The 21,302-nt window shown below is 33.5% G+C and overlaps 1 long non-coding RNA gene across 2 annotated transcripts in view; it reads right to left on the bottom strand.

The window, feature by feature from the left end:
* Nucleotides 1–249: 249 nt before the first annotated feature.
* Nucleotides 250–21,302, bottom strand: part of LOC107502720 — a 309,664-nt gene continuing 288,611 nt past the window's right edge. For both annotated transcript variants that reach the window (XR_001595058.2, XR_001595059.1), the window contains exon 3: nucleotides 250–362. This is a non-coding gene — a long non-coding RNA (uncharacterized LOC107502720). The remainder of the gene's footprint in view (nucleotides 363–21,302) is intronic.

Below are 21,302 nucleotides of genomic sequence, written 5' to 3'. Positions count from 1 at the left end.
CTTAGGTATTTTACTGATATCTTTTATAGGCTAAATCAAACCCTAAGGATGTAATCAATTAAAGAGATTAGTGCTAATTAATAAGCTGGCAGTAATATTTCATCAAAAGTTCGCTAAGTATCTCTCTGAAAAACCAATAGATAAAAGCAGGCAGTGCATAAAGTGTCTGTCTACTGCATTAAAACATAATGAAAATAATATTTCTTAACATTGCCAAAGAACCATCTATTTCTGAAGATCATACCAGTTTCCATTGCATAGGCCAGTAAGGGTCATTAAACACCAATGGGTCTCTGAGTCCTTCTTCAGAGTCAATGACATTGTAGACTTCACTCAGGATCTCATTTTCCTCTACATAAGGTCTGCAGGGCAAAGAAGGCAAATGAACTATGAAAAACATAATCACTGCTTTTACTGTTGCTTTTTTTGTCATAAAAATTCCATTTATTTAAATTCCATTAAAAAGCACATTTGGCTGCCGAGAACATAAATATACACTTTTATTATACTTAGCATTTTTCATTTTCAAAAAAATTTTGACATTTGTTTAGATAAAAATGTTAAAATATTTTCAAACTACCTGTTTTAGCTAACCACTTTCTGTGTGTTTGTTGCATACAATAAATGCTGGAAAAACAAGTGATTTGGAATGCAGTTCAAAAGCTCTGTATATATTTCCCATTAGAAGTTATCAGCTTATACTGATCATTATCCTTACTATGTCATGTGCCTGCTGCTGTGACTTTTCCAAAAATACATCTCTTAGGAGAGTGATTTAAATTACTTGAGCTGTAGTGGATAACATTTTTTTTAAATACCATTTTTCTAATTTCTCTGATGTATTTAATAAATCATTAACCCAGCAAATGACAGTGCTAGAAATTCAGGAAAGCTCCTTTACACAATATTTTCCTGAGACAAAACTGTAACTCAGTCATTCACATCTGTCTGTGCCCTTGGATGATTACCAAAACCAAATATTGGGTAAAATAATTAGGTAATAATATTGACAATGCCTGATTGTCTTAGAAATAAATTTAAATTTAGTAAAATGATAGATGAAATGAAACTATAAAATATTAAAGTCATTCTTATTTATAAATGTATACAAGATTAAACTAAGATTATAAATGTATTAAGAATAAGAATTACATCTAATCACAATATAGTCCTAGATTTATGCACATAGGGTGTTTGGGAATTATTTGTCAATTTTCTTTCAGAGTATCAAAGTGGAATAACCAAGTAGCCACATTTACCCATGAAGATATGTCCAGGATCATTCTCTAAGGCATGATTTGCAAAAATGAAAAGTCAGAAGCAAATTAAATGTCCATCGATATGAAATATATTTAAAAAAATCATGTTATAGTCACACAATAAAATATTATTTAGCAGTAAAAACAATGGACTTGATCTACAAGTATCAGTTGGATCCATTTGGATCAATCTCACAAACCGTAAGGAGAGGGCAGAAGGCTATGTACATTACGTTATCATTTATATAGAGTTTTAAATCATCCCAAAATAAGGTTATAAATTATTTTTAAATTACATATATAGTATATGAATCTAAACATATGTAGAAGACTCTCTAAGAAGGCAAGGAAGGGAATAATTTTAGGCAGGGGTATACAGAGGGATTCAACTCTAGTGATTTATTTTTATAAAAAACCTGGAGCAATTGTGACAAAATTCATTAAGGTTAACCCATGTTAAGGTTAACAAATATAGATTGTGTATATTTTTATATATATTTGGAGTTTGTTATAATGACAAAACACATATACACAAACAAAGCTAATATGGCTAGCTGTTATCTCAATGAGTCAAAGATAGCTTCTGTACAAAAACTCAATGTTGTTTACTTCTTCACAGCACACTGGGTCCCATTAGCTCCAAAGAACAGTGGCATCAAAATCTCCAAAGTTTTACACATCTAGTTGTTTTAAAACATGCAAAATTTTAGCCACATAGAGCCTTCTTGCTTTGTATGACCTTTAAACCACCCCATATTTGCTAATCATAAATAAGATAAACTCTGTGGCTATAAAAGACTCCAAGCTGCTGCTGCCCTTAAGAGCTCTCTGACCCAGAGGCTCCATTGTGCGGCTGAGCAACATCATCAGGCTCATAACGCCCTCTCCAATCCTCCTCTTTCTCAGGACTTTATCTTATCCTCTGGGTAGTGGCCCACCACTCATTGCTTCTGGAAGGTCTCCTGCTGTGAGGGACTTTCCCTTAGTGCAAATTTGCCAAAGCACCACCCAAATAAAACTCATTGTGTGCTACTGCCACCACATGGTCATATCTGGTTCCTTGAACAGTCCCCAAATCCCTTTAACTCAATATACTAGTGAAAAAATTGATAAGATATCAAAATAGAGGTCAAAAGTTCTGAATTCTAGATTCTGTTCTCCACTTTAGCACTTTCAGTGGTCAGAAGAGTTCAAATAACATTAATCTAGCTAAGTATCTCCAGTTTTTTTTTGTCAAGAAGAGTATCATTTCTCCGGGAATAGATTATATGCCTTGAGAAAAAAGATATCTATGAAGAAGGGCTTCTGGTTGGCTATCTGGGCTCAAATTAAAAAAAAAGAAAAGAAAAAAAGAGCCTAGCAGCCATTTCTATACAGGACCCTCACACTTAAACTACTCTTCAAAGAGAAGCCTACCCTAAGCTGCCTGCCAATCAGCCCTAATAAAGGAGTTCTTGGAATCCTCTTTCAACCAATAGGACTGAGACTTTCCCTGACGAATTGGAGCTGCGCAGCTATATCTGTCAGCATCTTCACTGACCAATCAGAGAGTCTCCATTCTGACCAAACAGGGCAGCATTTTTTTTGGACTAGTCAAACTAAGGATTTGGAGTCTTCGTCTGCATAAGGAAAGACTAATCAGGGACCAAGACTGGGGACTTCTGTCTATATAAGTCAGCTCTCTTCTGACTTAGGGAGCACATTTTCCCTTTCCACTGGATACTGAAGACTGTATGTCCCCTGCTGGAGCTGAAATACAGACAAAACACCAAAGATGTCTCCCCAGACTACAGCAGTGAAGAGAAGACAGAGCAGAGCAGGGCAGAACAGAGCTTTCTAGCTACATACCCTGAACCCAGCACTACCTCCAGCAGAGCTGGTCCACAGCTGTGCTGCCTCATAATTGATCTATAACACTATTGAGTTGTTCCACATCTGTGCTAGTCTCACAGCTGTGCAGTATTTCAGCTGAGCTGTGCACTGAATAAAGTTTCCTTCTTCATTGCACACCAAATTGGGGATTCTTATGGGTGTTGACCATTGGTTGACAGACTGTTACCTGCGAATTTTCAGAAAAATATCAGAAATGCTTGCATGACCATTTAAAGGACTGATAGATCGTCCAAGAAGAATGTAGCATGGTGTTCACATAGGTACCTGGGACCCTGCCAGCCTGCTTGCTTACACTTTGAAGCCCTCCTTTCTCTACCACTGAAATGACCACAATTCTTATCGAGCATCAAAGGGACAGCATTTAAAACTTATAAAATAAAAAATTAAAGTAAAAAAAGAGAAAAGGAAGTTTTATTAAAGGTAAAATGTAATTTTAGAAATAAAGCCACGACAAAAACAAAATAACGCATAAAGCAATAAAGTAATAAAAATTAATAAAATAAGTTGTTAATTGTAAAATTAGGAATTAGAAGTACTTATGCATAGAAAAATGTCATTATTTATTGATATCATTGTTTATTTCATTTGTATGTTCATAGGAACATGAACATTTGTGGAAGAATACTTTTAAAAATGTAAAAATAAGACAGGGGACAAGAAAATTTCCTTATGATCCTCTGTATCATTTGATTTTATTTTTCTAAGCACATGTACAAATTTATGTTAAAAAAAAATTTAAACACACAAAAAACCTCCCAGATTTTCAATGGAATTTTGGAACCTGAATTTTTAATAAAATTTACATTTTTAAAAAAGCTATTTATATCTAATAGAATGTCAACAGGCTATATTTATTCCCAATGTCATTAATTTTGACCTCTGCTCCGTATTCTCAAAACTCTACTATATACCATTGGTATTCAAAAGTATAGAAACCCTATATCTTGAGATAACAAACAATAAGAATAAAACAGGTTACTTCTTTCCAGGAGTTGATGTAAGTTAAACATTATAATGTGTTGTATCTAGAAAATTTCTTTGTTTTGTCTAACTCCAAATAAAGGGAATTTTTTTCAGACAATTATGTCAATGTAAATACTTACATCTCTATTTTTATATCCTATTCAACTACTTGTTCAAGACTACCATTGAGAGAATATCTAAATATTTTGTGAATCTAAACAGCTTAACTTTTTAAAATATTTTTCTCTATATTTAAATTTTAGTGTATTTGCTATAACATTTTCATATTCTTCTCCATAACTGATTCCTGAACACACTGACCTGCACTAAGTCTATATGGTTACACTAAGATGCAATGAACAACAGGTGCCTTCCCCATCTTGCATGTCCCTGAAGAGCACCTGCTGTCTTCAGAAATGATTTAAGTGACCCAGGCTGAAGGCATCTTATCGCAACAATTATGGTTCTTATAACTGAAGAAAATTGTGTGAAAGCTACATCATCTCTGTTGGATTCAAATTCACAGAACTGCATGGCTGAAATTCAGAGCCCTAAACAGGATGTCATATAGGAAAATGCCAAACTGGCTTCGAGTGATGATTCCTTCTCAATTTTTGAAAATAGTAATGTTAACAATTGCATCATTATCTATTATCTTTCTGCTAGATGTTTCATAGAAAAATTATATTATGGAAGGTCATACATTACCTCAAAATCTCACTGGCTTTCCTTTTTTTTCTAGTACTACTGCCTCTCCTTTTTTTTTAATTTTTATTTTTCAATTACAGTTGACAGCCCTACCAGATTTCTTTAATCATACATATGTATACATGCACACACACATACACACACAAGTATTTAACAACTAAATAAAGATACAAAAAATTAAAAAATAACTTAGCATATATACTCGTTTTATTTCCTAACAAGTTATTTTAGGAAAGTAAATGTGACAGATTTTTTTTAAAAAAATTGGCCCAGGGACTTTCTTTCAGACAGCCATGGGAAATAGTCTGATACAGAGAATGAAGCCACAGCCATGATACAGTGAGAAGTTTGGGAGCCCCGCCAAGAACAAGCTGGTAGGGGCCTGCAGACTAATCTCAATTTGTGCAGTTTTTAGGCATATCATAGCGGCATGGTTAGAAGCCACTTCACTGACTCACCAAACTCTATATTCCCAGTTTCCCTTCCATGCCAATCTCACAGCATGGTTTAGAAAATATATTATCTTTGAAGAGACATTAACTTGCTAACTATCCACTCGACAGTGGATACAGATTTGCATCCAAGTAGGAGCCCTTTCTACAGGAAATTAAGACTTAAAAATTTAAAGCAATAATGCGAATATTCTTCGCTGTGAAAGAAAATAAAAAGTCATCTGAAATAATAAATCTTTTTTACTCTTTCTCATTTATACATATTACAAAAACAAACAAAAAATTTGTGTACTCCTTTACAAATATGAAACCTATTTGCTAGTCCATAGGTCAATAAAATTTTTCTTAAAGGATCAGAGTGTAAATAATTCAGACTCTGTGGGCCTTTATAGTCACTGTCACAACTATTCAACTTTATCATAGTAGCAAGAAAGCAGCTAGAGACAATATATAAACAAATGACCTCGATTCCATTAAAACTTTATTTACAACAGGTGAAGGCAAGGTTTGGAGTTTCGCCTTTGGCCCACAGTGTTGATCTATTGCAGATTCTTGTCAATGACACAGCTTACAACTATTAAAATGAACACTTACAAATAAGTATAAAGGAAAAATTATCCATTCACTACTGTGATATATGTGCAATTCAATCTTTTCTTTTTCTTTTTGCCATTCGCCCTTAAACTAAGGCATTCAATTTCATAAAAAAAGTGAAAAATGACAAAATTAAATAAATATGCTTTTTTATATTCTGTTTTAGATATTTCTATTTACTGTTAAAAACTTTTTGTTATGTTTCAGAAATAATAATTGACTATACAATTTCAGAGAGGGAAAACTAACATTTCAAAGGGTAGCACTGCTTCTCTGGTAGGTGAACTAGACATTGACTTATCACAAAAAAACAGAAGTGTATGTTTTCGGTGAACACCCTAGAAAGTGTGCTTTTAGTGAAAGATTAGTCAGTAAATGAAAAATGTACTTCTTCCAAAACTTAAAGTTCAAAGAGATTTCTAGAATGCATCAAATATTGGCTTAATTCCACAAAACAATAGCACTGCCTTTATTTAATTACCATCCTATGAAGCAACTGACATTCCAAATACAGTGCTTAGTAAGCACTTTACTCCAGTGTGAAGATGTATGGTTACACTAAAATTACAATATGCATCATAACTAGTTCTGTCATCCAACTTTGAGAATGAAGTACACTTGTCTCTGTGACGTTCCATCCAGTCTACCTGTGGCAAACAGGAGTAAACATAACTAACCAAATGTTGGCAACAAAAATATTCATTTACAAGAGACTTTAAGCAAGGAGAAGATACCATATATAATTTACTCACACTTGAACTTTGAAACAAAATAGCATGCATTAAAAATTTCAGCATAAGTTAAAATTTACTCCAGGGCAATATTTACTCAAAAATTTTCACAAATTCTAATTTACCTATTAAAATTTGTAGAGAAGAAAATGCATCATCAACTATCCACTGTAGGCACACAAAGAAATTTCATCTTTTGAATTTTGTTCTAGGACACACATGTCCTTCACAAATAAGCTTGCTTTGTCAGATATTAAGGTATCTTGTATGATTGGAGGTCAAGCAATATATACAAACTAGTAAACTAAAAAGTACTTACTAATTAAATAATTGCAAGATACTGCTGCAGTTGTTTATACATATGAAAACTAAGGTGAAATAAGATCACATAATTTAATTTAATTATCAGCTGTGTTAATACAAAATAATCAGGTCACTTACTTGATTATATTAATGAAGAATTTAAGTTTTGCTCTTGTTTTGTTTTACTGGGTAAACATGAATTTAAGAGGTTGTAAGGGTTGTAACTAAACTTCATGATGTTTCAGTCCAACTCCTTCATTATGAAAATTAACAAACTGAGACCCAGAACAGTGTCTGAGCCCACCAACCATTTTAGCACAAAACCCACAGCAGTTCCTAGAAAAATGGTCTTGGTGGACCACTGAGTTCAATGGTCTCTCCAAGAAATGACATACGACTCTCTGGCAAAAGCAGGTGGAGCAATGCTTTTTTTATTTTTTATTTTTTATTTTTATTTTTTTTAGCAAAACCCATCAAGGAAATGTGTTATGAGAAAAGTGCTCTGTACTGTCAGGTGCCATGAGCTCAAAGACCTTATGTTTCACAATCTACAACCTAGGCCAAAGATTATAAGCTATTGAGAGAGTTCAGTTCAAGATGGTAGCATCACCACCTGCCATGAACACAACAAACATAAAACTATGTACAGAATATTCTCTCGAAAGGGGATTTGGAAACTGTATGAACAGAGCCTCTACAACAAGAGACAGCATTAGGGTAGGAGAGACAGATATATAGACCTACTAAGGGGGAAAAAAATCACATTTGTACCATGGTGCTTCCCTGAGAAGCAAGAGATTTGAGATCCACATCAGGCACCCCAAACGTTAGATCCTAAACAGATGAGAGGAGCCCCCAAAACACCTGGCTGTGAAAACCAACAGGAAATATATCTAGGAAAACTGTGGAACTGCAGGGAAAGAAAATTCTTCTCTTACAGGGTTCACTCACAGACTCACTGGACCTGGAAACTAGCACAAAAACACCAGATGGAAAAGTTTGTAGAACATAGGTGAAGGAGGCTCACTTACTAATCTTGAAGTACTTTCTAGAGGGGCAGTATCTCTAAGAACTGAGAAATTGATGGCAGTCATTTTGTGATCTCTTTTAGTTGAGCTGATGCTGATGTTGGCGAGCACCGTTTTGGAATGCTTCCTCTAGCCTACTAGAGCCAGTGGGATGCGTCACTGAGAACCCCGCCCACCCAGCACACCCAAAGTAGTAAGCAGCTTAGCCTCACAGTCAGCCAGGCTGGGAGCCAGCCCCATACATCCCTCATACTCACAAGAGTTGCAACTCTGACACAACAGAAAGCAAATATTAACAGACATAAAGAGAAAAGTTGACAATTGTATAATAATAGTAGGGGACTTTAAGACTCCCACTTACATCAATGGATAGATCATCCAAACAGAAAATCAATAAAGAGAAAATGGTTGTAAATGACATTCCATTCCAAAACAGCAGAATACACATTCTTTTCAAGTGCACATGGAGCATTCTCTAGGATAAATCAAATGTTAGCTCACAAAACAAGTCTCAATAAATTTAAGAAGACTGAAATCATATCAACTATCTTTTCTGACCATAATAGTATGAAACTAGAAATCAATCAACTACAAGAAGAAAACTGGAAAAAATATTACCACATAGAGGGTAAACATGTTACTAAAAAACCAATGACTCAATGAAGAAATCATGTTCCAAAATCTAAGGGATGCAGGAAAGTTTAAAGTGATAGAGGCCTACCTCAAGAAACAAGAAAAATCTCAAATAAATGATCAAAACTCACACTTAAGGAACTAAAAAAAGAAGAGGAAAAAAAAAGCCCAAATCAATAGATGAAATCAAATAATAAATATCAAAACAAAAATAAATAAAATAATGACTACAAAAAGTAGAAAAGATCAATGAAAGGTCCTGGTCAAGACGGCAGAGTGGGTAAATGCTATGTTTGCCTCCTCTCGTGAACACATTTAAATTATAACTGAACTACAGAACAACCATCATTGAGAATCACCTGAAATCTAGCTGAACAAAAGTCCTACAACTGAGAACACACAGAAGAAGCCACCTTGAGACTGGTAGGAGGGGTGGAGACATAGAATGGGCTAGTCCCACACCTGTGCATGGCAGTTGATAATCAGGAGGAAATCTTAACTGAGGAAGTACCCCCAAAGGAGCAAAGTGTCCCAGCCCCACACCAAGCTACCCAGCAGAGTTTCAGTGCTGAGAAAAGAGGACCTCACAATTTCTGGTTGTGAAAACCAGTGAAAATTGTGGTTGAGTGAAATGGAGGGCTACTGGAGTTGCAGACATTCCTCTTTAGGGGCCCACATGCTGATTTACTCACTGACTTGCTGATTTATTCACTTGCTCTGAGCTCCAGCACTGGGGCAGCAGTTCAAAATGTGTCAGGGACATAAAGGAGGAACTGAGTTGTCTGGCTCCAGGGCGAGGGCTGGAAGGGCAACTTACTCTCAGACAGAAGTACTGGCAGAAGCCATTGTTCTTTTGTTGAGCCCTTTCCTCTTGGCATGCAGACACAGACGACCACCATATCTGAGTCTTCATCCACCTGGCTAACACACTTAGCCCTGCACAGGTAATTTCCTGAGAACCCGTCACAACTTGGGGTCCCCCCAAGCTGCTTCAAGTGGCTTTTCCATAAAACTGCCTTTCTTGCTCATGCTTCAGACTTTCATAAAATCTCTCAAAGTTTCAAAAAATGTAAAAAAGCAGCATTTGGCTTCGCCGCTGCCCCATACCTCTTGCTGAGCATCCCTAAGAGCAACATTAGCAGCAGCTGACCTCAGTTTGTAGCTTAGTTTCTCAAGGCACATCCAAGCCCAGTGTGTGATGGCCATCTTCAGATTGCTTGGAGGTTCATGCCAGGTGATCTTGGGCAGGGTAGCGGCTACAGCTGAACTTGGCCTTCCAGGAAGCCAGGCCTGTATGCCCAGTGGCTGGCTTCAGTTTAAGCCAGAGGATCACCAAGGCTACACGTGAGAATGACACACTCAAAGAGCAGAATGAGCAGACACCAGAGTCCTACTAAAGTGAGTCCTACTCCATAGAGTCAGTCCCTGCACAACAGTTCCTCCACTGTAGTCACAGTCAATCCTCACAATCCATCAACACAAATGTCAATCCTTGCCATTGACATATGTACAACCAAGGCTCAACTACAACAAGAGATCACACACAACCCATACAAGAAAAATACATAGAGTACCTGGCTCAGGGGGCCAGGGAGACCATGCCACTGGGCCCGACAAAACAACTACTCTATAAGGCCACTCTACTATGACCAGGAGACAGAGTAGCCCTATCTAATACATTCAAACAAACACAAGGAAATATGTTTCAAATGAACGAACAAAATAAAGCTCCAGAAATAAAACTAAACAAAATAAAGACTAGCATTCTATCTGACTCACGGTTTAAAACATTGGTTATAAAGATGCTCAATAAACTTAGTGAAAGAGTAGATGAACTCAGTAAAAACTTTAATAAAGAGATAGAAAACATAAAAATGGATATCAAAAACATAAAATAGAATCAGTCAGAAATGAAGAATACAATAACTGAAATGAAGAATAGAAGGAATTGACTGTAGGTTAGATGAAACAGAGGTTCAAATCAGCGACTTAGAAGATAAGGTAGTAGAAAACACCCAATCAGAACAGCAACAAGAAAAAGTAACCCCCCAAAATGAGGATAGTTTAAGGGGCCTGTGGAACAAAATCAAGCATACTAACATTCACATCACAGGGCTAACAGAAGAAGAAAAGAGATCAAGGGATTGAGAACATATTTGAAAAAATGACTGAAAACTTCCCTGACCTGGTGAAGGAAATAGGCATAAAAGCCCAGGAAGTATGGAGTCCCAAACAAAATGAACCCAAAGGCCCACACCAAGAGACATTATAATTAAAATCCCAAAGGTTAAAGACAAAGAGAATCTTAAAAGCAGCAAGAGAAAAGCAATTAGTTACTTACAAGAGCGCTCCCATAAGACTGTCAGTTGATTTCTTAACAAAAACTTGGCAGGAGAGAGGGGATTGGCATAAAATATTCAAAGTAATAAAAAGCAAGGACATACAATCAAGAGTGCTCTACCCAGCAAAGCTATTATTTAGAATCAAAATCAGATAAAGAGCTTCCCAGACAAGAAAAAGCTAAAGGAGTTCATCATCACCAAGTCAGTACTACAGGAAATGTTGGAGGGATTTCTTTAAAAAGAAGAAGAAGAAAATTTTAAAAGATCAAAATTATGGATAATAAAATGACAATAACTACCTATCTATCAACAATTGCTTTAAATGTAAATGGATTAAATGTTTAAATTAAAAAAAAAAAAGTGTGGCCAAATGTATAAGAAAACAGACCCTTAAACATGCTTCATACAAGAGACTCACTTCAGATTGAAGGACACACAGACTGAAGGTAAAGGAATGGAAAAAGATATTTCATGAAAATGGAAACAAACAAACAAACAAAAGAGCTAGGATAGCAATACTTATACCAGACAAAATAGACTTTAAAACAAAGGCTATAACAAGAGACAAAAAAAGACCAAATTATCCTACTTATCCAAAGAAACCCAAAACAATACTTTTGAAGAGAAATGTGAATCCATATATTTACTGCAACATTATTTACAATAGCTAAGATATGGAGCCAAACTGGCTGTCCATCAATGGATGAATGGATAAAGAAGAGGTGGTACATCTATACAATGGAATACTACTCAGCAATAAGAAAGAATGAAATCTTGCCATCTGCAACAACATGGATGGACCTAGATGGTATCGTGCTGAGTGGAGTAAGTCAGACAGAGAAAGACAAATGTCACATGATTTCACTTACATGTAGAATCTAAAAAACAAAATGAACAAACAAACAAAACAGAAACAAACTCATAGATACAGAAACCATTTTGATTGTTGCCAGATGCGTAGGTGAAGGAGGGTAAGAGATTAAGAGGTATGAATTGGTACTTGCGAAATAATTATGGTGATATAAAGTATAGCATGGGGAATATAGTCAATAATATTGTTAATATTGTAATTCTATGGTGTCACTTGCATACTGGATTTATCAGGGTGACCACTTTGCAAGTAATAGAAATATCTAATCACTATGTCGTTACCTAAAACTAATATAATATTGTTTGCCAACTGCAATTAAAAAATAAAAAAATATTAAAAAAAGAAAATTAAAGAAACTAAGAGTTAGCTCCGTGAAAAGATAAAATTGATAAACCTTTATCCAGATTCATCAAGAAAAAATAGAATGTTCAAATAAATAAAATTGGAAATGAAAGAGGAAAAGTTATAATCTACATGACACAAATATGAAGGATAACCTTATTCCACCCTCCCTTGCACTATCTCACCCTGCCAATCCTACCTAACATGAGGATGACCTCATGCAAGAAGAACTCGAAATATTTTGGAACATTCCAGAGCATATCACTCACCTCTCTAATTCAACATTATAATAAGCAAAAGAGTATGAATCAAGAACCAGATTTGTCTTACTTCTCTAATCACCAATAATAACTTTTCCCTCACCTTTTCCCCCTCCATTTCTAATGATTCTAAATTAACCAAGTCAATATCGTAGTTTGGAATTTTTCACATATAAAGTCAGAGGTATTTATACAAATCCAAGATTGAACGCTAGCATTTTTTCATGCAACCATGTAAAAATACTGTTAAAAGCACTTAAAAACTTCTTACTATTATATCTGTGCAAACAGAATAAACATAATTAAACAAAATTATATATATATATAGTAAGATACAATTAAAATCAAGTGAAAGGCAAACTTTTAGATAATTTCTCTAGAAAGGTCCCTTCTCCTCTGTTCCAGTGTATTATCCATTTTTGTTTTGTCCCCACACTCCATATTTGATAGAAAATGAAAGGGATGTAGGCACACTGTCATTCTTCATTTTTTAGGGGACTGTAGCTGTTATAAGTATCCAACTTAGTCATAATATTTATTTTTAGAAATATAAATGTGATTGCAAAGTTTGGATTCCTAAAACTTTCCCTTGTCTAATAAAATACTCTTCACTTATTTTCTAACAGAATATAAGAAAGGCCCAACAAGTATCAGTGCCCTTTTACAGATCTTTAGATTATTTCACACACACACACACACACACACACACACAATATATATACATAGTTAGTTAGAAGTCATTTTCTTTCTCTCAATTAGTTTAGAACTAAATTACTTTCTCTTGTTCTCAAAAAAATAATATTGCAATGCTGGAAAAAAAAAAAAAACACTTGGACAAAGGCAAAAATCACTACTGCCAGACTCTACACAATGCACACAATATCCACCAATGCTGAGGCTTTTTAAAAGCATGTTTTGTTTTTCTTTCCTACAAAGATAAAAAGAAAAGCTTTTAGGTCACGGGTTATGAGGGGAAGCAGTAATGTCTTTTGTGCTTTGATGTTACTAGTAGCTCTCATAACAGACTTCTGGAAGTGTACTAAAAGTCCTGGTAAACTGAGTCTGAATATTTAATAATCAGCTTCGACATGGAAGCTTTGTGATTTTCCCGTCCTTCACACAGGAGAGTAAACACACGTCTTATGAACAATATCAAATCTTTATTATTTTAGTGTAGAGACTTGATTTTAATATTTAAAGATATGATGTCATTAAAGAGAAAGTATAATTTCTACATTTCTTAGGACGTTTTTGTTTAGAAATGTTTCTAAAACAACTGATAAGAAATTGGGATAAAGTGATCCATCCATAGTTTTATATACATAACATATAAAAAATGGTTTCAAACGTATATGCACTGTCTGTAAACAAAATTATAACCTATTGAATGATATTCAGAATTGATATGTTGCCTGTTACTTTTGAAGTTAGAAGTAAATTTAAGTGAAATTCAAAAAACATGTTAATTGCGTGTTAAGAAGTTGTGTGCGTTTTAAACTCTGGCATTCTAACATAATAATTATTTGAAGAAAATATTTATCAAGTCTCTTCTAGGAAAATAAAACTTTTTGATAAAATTCTATATGTATGAAAAATTTAAAGAACCAATAGAAGTATAAATAAGAGATTATAAAATTCACAAAATATGTACCACCCATAAATAACATATATGATTTAACGTCAAACCAAAAAATAAAAAAGCGAGTGAAAAATATGACTCTTGGTAAGTAGACCTTTGAATAAACATCCTTACTTCAAGCACTCAAAATTTATAACTAAAATACAAATGGAAAAAACAGGAAAATACAAGTGAAAATAAATATTAAAAACAAAAGATTGATAGCTCATTGCCAGTCTAGGAAAAATCTTTTCTAACTGAAAACTAACAGAATTAAATTTAGAAAAACAATGAATGGCCCACAAACATTGCTACAAGTAACACAAGAAATAGGGCAGATATTCCAACCGTAAAGAAGAGAAAGCTACATGTTAGTTTTTGTGATAGAATTTCTCTGCAAGACATACAACAAACTGGTAGCAGGACTGTGTCTAGTTATGCAAGAGGAGAACTGAGAATGTGTGAAAAAGGTAGTTTACATTTATGGCCTTTTATGACCTTTGTATTTCTACTACAAAAATGTATTTCCGCATTAAAAAAAATTAGTTATAATGTCTAAAAATCATTTAGCCCAACAGAGAAAAATCCAGATTACAAAACTATAAATAATCCCAAATTAAAATATATATTTATATATATGTATTTGAATGAAAGTATCTAACCTATTGTCCTCCCACCAACATGGGTATTGTGTTTGACTTTGATTTTTAAGTTACACTATGAGGATACAATTATTATTGAAAAATCATAAAATATATAAATACTTCAAAATTATTAATAAACCTATAGCTCCCAAATTTCCACCATCTATAAATTATTACTTTGACCTTTTTAATGTATATATAAGATATTTTTGTATATACATATATATTTAAAATATATTATTGGCCTTGTATTATAGGCATTTTCCAGTTATTGTATTTTCTAGAATAACAACTGTCTCAATCTAAACATGCTAAATCTTCTCATCAGTCCCCTAGGTCTCTTACTATTTTCTGAATTTTCCATATTTTCGTCTCTATTTTGTTCTAGATAATTTCTAATGACCTATCTTACAATTTAGAATACAAACACACATAATTTGCTTGTAAACTCACTCTTTGGGTTCTTAATGTTGACTTAGAATTTAGTTGTTATAATTTCAGGTTGGTTCTTTTGCATAATCATCATATCATTTTTTATAGTTTTCAGATTTTCCTGAAACTTTTAAGTGTAGCCTTTACCTCCACTAACATGGAAAACATAACTGTTTTATAGTTCTAATATCTGGAATGCCAGAGGTCTGTTCCTGTTGTATGTTATTTCTGCTGATAGTGATTGATGTCTAAATTCATTGTATACCTCATAATCTTTGGTTGTTTGCTGTAAGTTTATTTGAATAATTACTTTCAGGAATAATTTGAGACCCAGGAAATAATACTTTCCTTCTAAGGGAAACTTTATTTTCTTCTACCAGCCATATAAGAGTGGTGGCCAATTGAGACTGTAGCTTGAGGTTCTGGGGACCACGTAGATGTCTACTGAGAGTACATTCATGTTGCCTCTTTCAGAGTCTTTCAGGGATCTGGGCGAGAGTAGGGCTATTTGTCTCTGATAGGGATTGTACTTCAACGTCTGCTTCATACTTGAACAAAATTCAAGATTTAAAACTTAGCTGCTTACAATAGCCAGAAATTGACTGGGCCATACCTCTTTCAACTCTAATGCTCTCTCTGTTCTTAATCTGGTATTTCCTTACTATCTTAGTAACTACATAATCTATTTTAAAAAGATGTTTTGTGGTTTCTGTCAGTTTTTTTTTTTTAAATTGTATTTTTTAGGGCATTAGTCAGCATTACCTGTCCATCATTATAAAAAACAGAAGTTGCCCCCACATTTAATTCCACTTTGTTTGAAATTAATTTTATTCCCATTTGTGGTGGTGGTTATCTTACTATTACAAATGATGCCATTATGAATGTTACTTTAAATATACTTTTCTTTTCTTCCAGTTATTTCCTTATATTTCTACAATAAACTGTTTCATTCAAATGTTATATACTTCAAAGCCTTGGCACAGATCACCAATTTACCCTCCTGAAAGAATCTATGTGTATTCCTCCTTTAGTTTTTCATCACAAAGTCAATTACCCTCAGCTCCCATCCCCATCCTATATATATATAGACATTCATACATATAACTGAGTAATGATTTTTCATTTTTGGCAGATTGATAGACATATAAGTATATATTTAAATATAAATATAAATATATATCTTCTTTTGAAGAATTTATTTATTTCATTTCTAGTGGGACTAAGTATAGGTTCATGTTTATTGAACATTTGTAGTTCTTCCTTTGTGAATTAATCAAATTTTCTCAATCATACAGTGGGTAGTCAATAAACAATTTTATTCCTACTTGTATTACTAAAGATTAGTAGATACAAATGCAATTGCATAAAAAGATAAAAGTAAAGTAAATGTAGTCAATAAAGGAAAAATAGCATGAAAACATGAGGTTTTAAATAAAGCAGAAGACCAGAATTATCTACTTAAAGTAAGAATAAGCAAACTATGGCCTGGGGGTGAAATCTGACTTGCAGCCTGCTTTTATAAATAAAGTTATATTGGAACACAACCATACTCATTAATTTATGCATTGTCAATGTCTGCTTTCACACTACAACACCAAAGCTAAGGAGTTGACACAGACACTGTACTGCCAGTAAAGCCTAAAATATATGGATCAACAGTAATTGGTCTCAACTCCTCCTAATGTGAAACACTGCAACATTTGTACTAAACTCCATCACAATCCTCATTGTAATTATTAATGCTGATCTTGATATTACTTAACATTGCTTTATAATTATATATGAAAGATAAATAAGCAGTATAACTGTTGAAGAGGATAACAAAACTGCTTTGAATACAAAAAGACAAGAGAAAATAAGAAAAAAAATGTCAAATTACTAAGATATCAGTCATTGAGTAAAATATTAACAAAAACCGTAACTTCTCTCTATTTTTAACTAGTTAAAAGATGAAAATGGGGGAAATTTTCCTTTCAATACCCATAAAGGTATAACCTAAGAAAAACACTAAGAACATCTGTAGTTTCCTTACAATTAAAACATCAAAATTAATAGTGAGATACATCAAGTGTTGGATTTTAAGAGTTAATATCACCAATACAGCAATTTTGTGTAAGAACACTTAGAGATTGAAAACAATTTCAGAGTAAAACAAAATTTAAAAACCCAATATTATATTACCTGAGAAATAAATTTAAACTGTATCTGGACAAATGCGTAGGTTTGAAAGATAACACATTTTGGAGGGGCAGGAGTGAAAGATCAAAAGTAGTTACCCTATCAGATATTAAAATATATAATAAAAGTACAATGCTTAAAACTGGTAATAGGATTAACAAACCCATTAATGGACAAATAAACAATCCTAGAGAAAGGCACTAGGATATCTAAGAACCTAGCAAATGGTAAAAAAGGTTTAATAGAAACTGAGGATCTTATCAATGACTATTGTGAGTTAGACAAAAACTAGGTTTAGAGTATCATCTCATCATCTCATCATATCACAATATAAATCAAAATAAAGTTTAGATGGAACGAAGAATTAAAAGTAAAAATGGAACAATGGTTGCCAAAGATTTGGTCTCCTACCAAAGGCTGAGCATATGACTGACAATTTAGAGAAACTGATTCTGTCTACACTGAGTTGGAGCTCAACCATTGTAACTGCCGAGTTTGGTTAATCAATACTGAATATAACCATTCGTTCATTAAAAATAAAACAATTAACTGAGTAACAATTAACATCTAAAAACTATACTAGTGCTATCATATTACTAGAAATTTTAAATGACTATTATTTATTATGTTATTAATGGTGATTATTGATCACCATTAATACCTAATTTCTAATCAACAATCAAATTTTAAATAAGTTAAGTATTATCTCAGTTGGAATGTATTTAAAGATTTCGATGATATTACTAGGTTTTGTGTTTAATATATTCTCATTGCAGAATTTTGTGTTATATATGTCTAAAGATAATGCACAGTATATATTTATTTTATTATCTCCTCATAAATCATCCCCCTCCCCCAGTTTTTTTTTTTTTAGTTGTTACTCTTTTCTGAATTAACTCCAATTTTCTGACATCTTTCCAATATTGAACTATCCAGAAATATATGTGATTTTCATGTTAGGTGCAATAGCAGAGTTTATATTAAGGCAATCAGATCCACAAAACATCAGGTGGGAATTATAATTTGGATAAAGGTACTGAAGTATGCCATACTGGCCTACTCTGGTAGGTCTAACTTCCTCTTAAGAGACTAACTTCACCAAAGGGGTAGAGAAGAAGGAGTGGTGGAGAAAGAAAGCAGGTAGAGTGGCTACGGACATGGAAAAAGTAAAAGAAAGCAAAAATTACTCATGACTAATGCTTTAGCTATTTAAACAATATTTTAATAATAAATGTTCTCTAGATATTTTTTTCTTTCTAATCACTAGTACTCTGCAGACAAAATTACTCACATAGGATTTATATTAAATATTAATATTAGTATGTGGCCCTTTGTCCATAGCTATTCAAAGTAATTTCCTTTTTGCTTTTGCCTTTACCATACTTTGGACTACCAATTATCTCCTCCCCAACTGTCAGCTTTTTCTTACAACACTTGTATGTTTGTAATAAGTAATTGGTTTTCTCTTTCTTCCATGTTAGTCCATGTCCCAACACTACACAAGCACACACATGCGTGTGTACATACTATACTCACACACTTTTCATGTTTGTCCCAATCTCCTCCATTTACACTCCTCGTTATATGATTGGACCTCCATTATATATAGTTAAGGAAAAGAAAAATATTTATCCCACAAAATGTTCAGTACCCATCTAAATAAGTTAATAAAATTCCATATAGATGAAAACCATACCTGATTTTCCCTGCCAGTGCCTGACCAATGTTAGGTATTTCATAAATGTTTATTGAATAAGTGACTTTAGGATACCTAAGGAAGTTAAGAGAAAACAGTTATTGAGAAACAGTTCAATTCAGTGGTTAAAAGTGAACTCTGAGTCCTAATTAGGTCTAGATTAGAATACCATCTACACACACTTACCACCACAAGTAAGTTTCTACACCTTTCTGTGCCTTTGTTTCTGCATCTGTAAAATGGGGTAGAAACAATGCCTACTTCTTACGGCTATTTTGTGGATTACATAAATTAATACATGAAAGCATTTAAAACTCTGTAAGCATAACATATACCTTTTTTTTAAAATGGAATTCTCAATCTTCCTTTACTTAAAAAAAAAAGAAGAAGAAGAAAGAAGAAGAAAGAAGAAGAAGAAAGAAGAAGAAGAAGAAGAAGAAGAAGAAGAAGAAGAAGAAGAAGAAGAAGAAGAAGAAGAAGAAGAAGAAGAAGAACAACAACAACAACAACAACAACAACAACAACAACAACAACAACAACTTCCATGCAATCATTGCCTAACATTTTTGGAGAAAGATGGTTGGGTCTTTAGAGGTCATTCTCCCCTCAGTTTTCTAAAGTTTTATGGAAACCACATTTTTCTTTTAATGAATTGTTTGCTCTGGGCTAAAACGAAGATACAAAGAAGGCAAAATGTAGTGGTAGGTGAACTAATGGAGGAGCACATTTACTGAGGCAAGTGAGCAAATGGACCAGAAAATTATGTAAAGTGTTACAAGATACTCTATTTAGCCTAGTGCATAAAACATGGAGTAAGGAGTTAAAAGATTTAGGTTTGAGGCCCAACCCTGACATTTAGTAACTTGTTTATCTTGCACAGGTTAACCTTTCTGAATATTATTTTTTTCATATGTCTATATGCCACAAACCTCATAGGGTTCTGATGGGAGTAAATAAGATAATTAAGTTTAAACATATACGTAACAAAAATTTAGTTTTACATAATAAATTCCTAACACTTTATATAAGGTATACTGGTCTTTTTCTTTCAACTTTCCTATTTAATTGATTCCCCATTTAATCCTGAAACAATACTAAATCTACTTAAATACTGTTCCTAACTTTTTAGACATATTATTTTCCACATTACATTACAAATACTAAAGTTAGTAGACTGTAGTTCTGTAAATCCAATTGTTATATTTCTTTACATAAGTCATTTATTTTTAATTAAACCTCTCTGGTCTGCAAACATGTTACTGTACTTCAAAATAGAATGATTTTTGTGAGGTTTGATTTCCTTTGTCATGCATTAAATTGCATCAACTCTTGATGAATAGTACAATCTATTAGAAACAGGAAGGACAAACTGTGAATATGATATAGTAGTTCTGTTCTTGCATCCGACAATTTCACTCTCATGAAGTGCCAGGCACTGTACTAGGAGCCAGAAACTTAACCGTTAGCAAGATCATCTTGACTCTGCCCTATACAGAGTACAATCTAGTAAAGATTTATAATTAAACAAGAATTATGAAAATCTGTAAGAATAAATGCTACGATAAGGCAGTACAGTACATCCTAGGAAGCTGAAAGAAAGATACCATGGGATAAAAATGGTAAGAAAGATATCCAGAGGAAGTAACTTCATGTCAGAACCTGAAGGCATTAGCAGAAGGAAGCAGAGATTACATGAAAGAATGTGGCACATTTAAAGAAGTAAATTAACCACAATATTAATAGCATAAAAAATGAGGAAATAGAGATTATGTGGAAGAGTGTGGCACATTTAAAGAATTAAAACATCTAGGGTTTTGATAGCATAAAAAGTAATGGTGAAACATAAATAGAAAAGCACAAAACATTGTAGAGCTCCTACAATGTATGGAACAGGCTGAGGAACAATGAAAGTCCACTGAAATATACTAAACAAAAGCATGGTCTGATCAGATTCATGTTTTCAGAAGCTAGTTTCAGTTGTTTTATAAAACAAGGACTGGTTTAGGAAAGCTTTTTAAAAGTAAGACAGGTTTCAGAGAGATCGACTGGGATTGTACTATTGTATCTCAGGTAGGAAAAAGAAATAATAATTTGACAAGGACATTCGCAGCAGAAAACTTATTTATAGTGGAGAAGTATCTAAGCTTGATGATTCCCTCGCTGATTTATTCAGCCATTCATTTAGCCAGCAATGATTGAAATGCTACTTGGTCAGACAGTGGGCTGTTGCTGTGTTAATATGCCTCAAACAAGACATGCCTGCCTTCACTTGTCTACAGTCTAATGGAATAACTAGGTAGAAATGACTAGCTAATTATTTGAGGAATAAAATAGATCCTTTCCTCACACCTTTCA

The sequence above is a fragment of the Rousettus aegyptiacus genome, unplaced genomic scaffold, assembly GCF_014176215.1.
Source record: "Rousettus aegyptiacus isolate mRouAeg1 unplaced genomic scaffold, mRouAeg1.p scaffold_m13_p_1, whole genome shotgun sequence".
NCBI lineage: Eukaryota > Metazoa > Chordata > Mammalia > Chiroptera > Pteropodidae > Rousettus > Rousettus aegyptiacus.
Note: the sequence above shows the minus strand (reverse complement) of the source record. Positions and strands in the feature narration are given on the sequence as shown.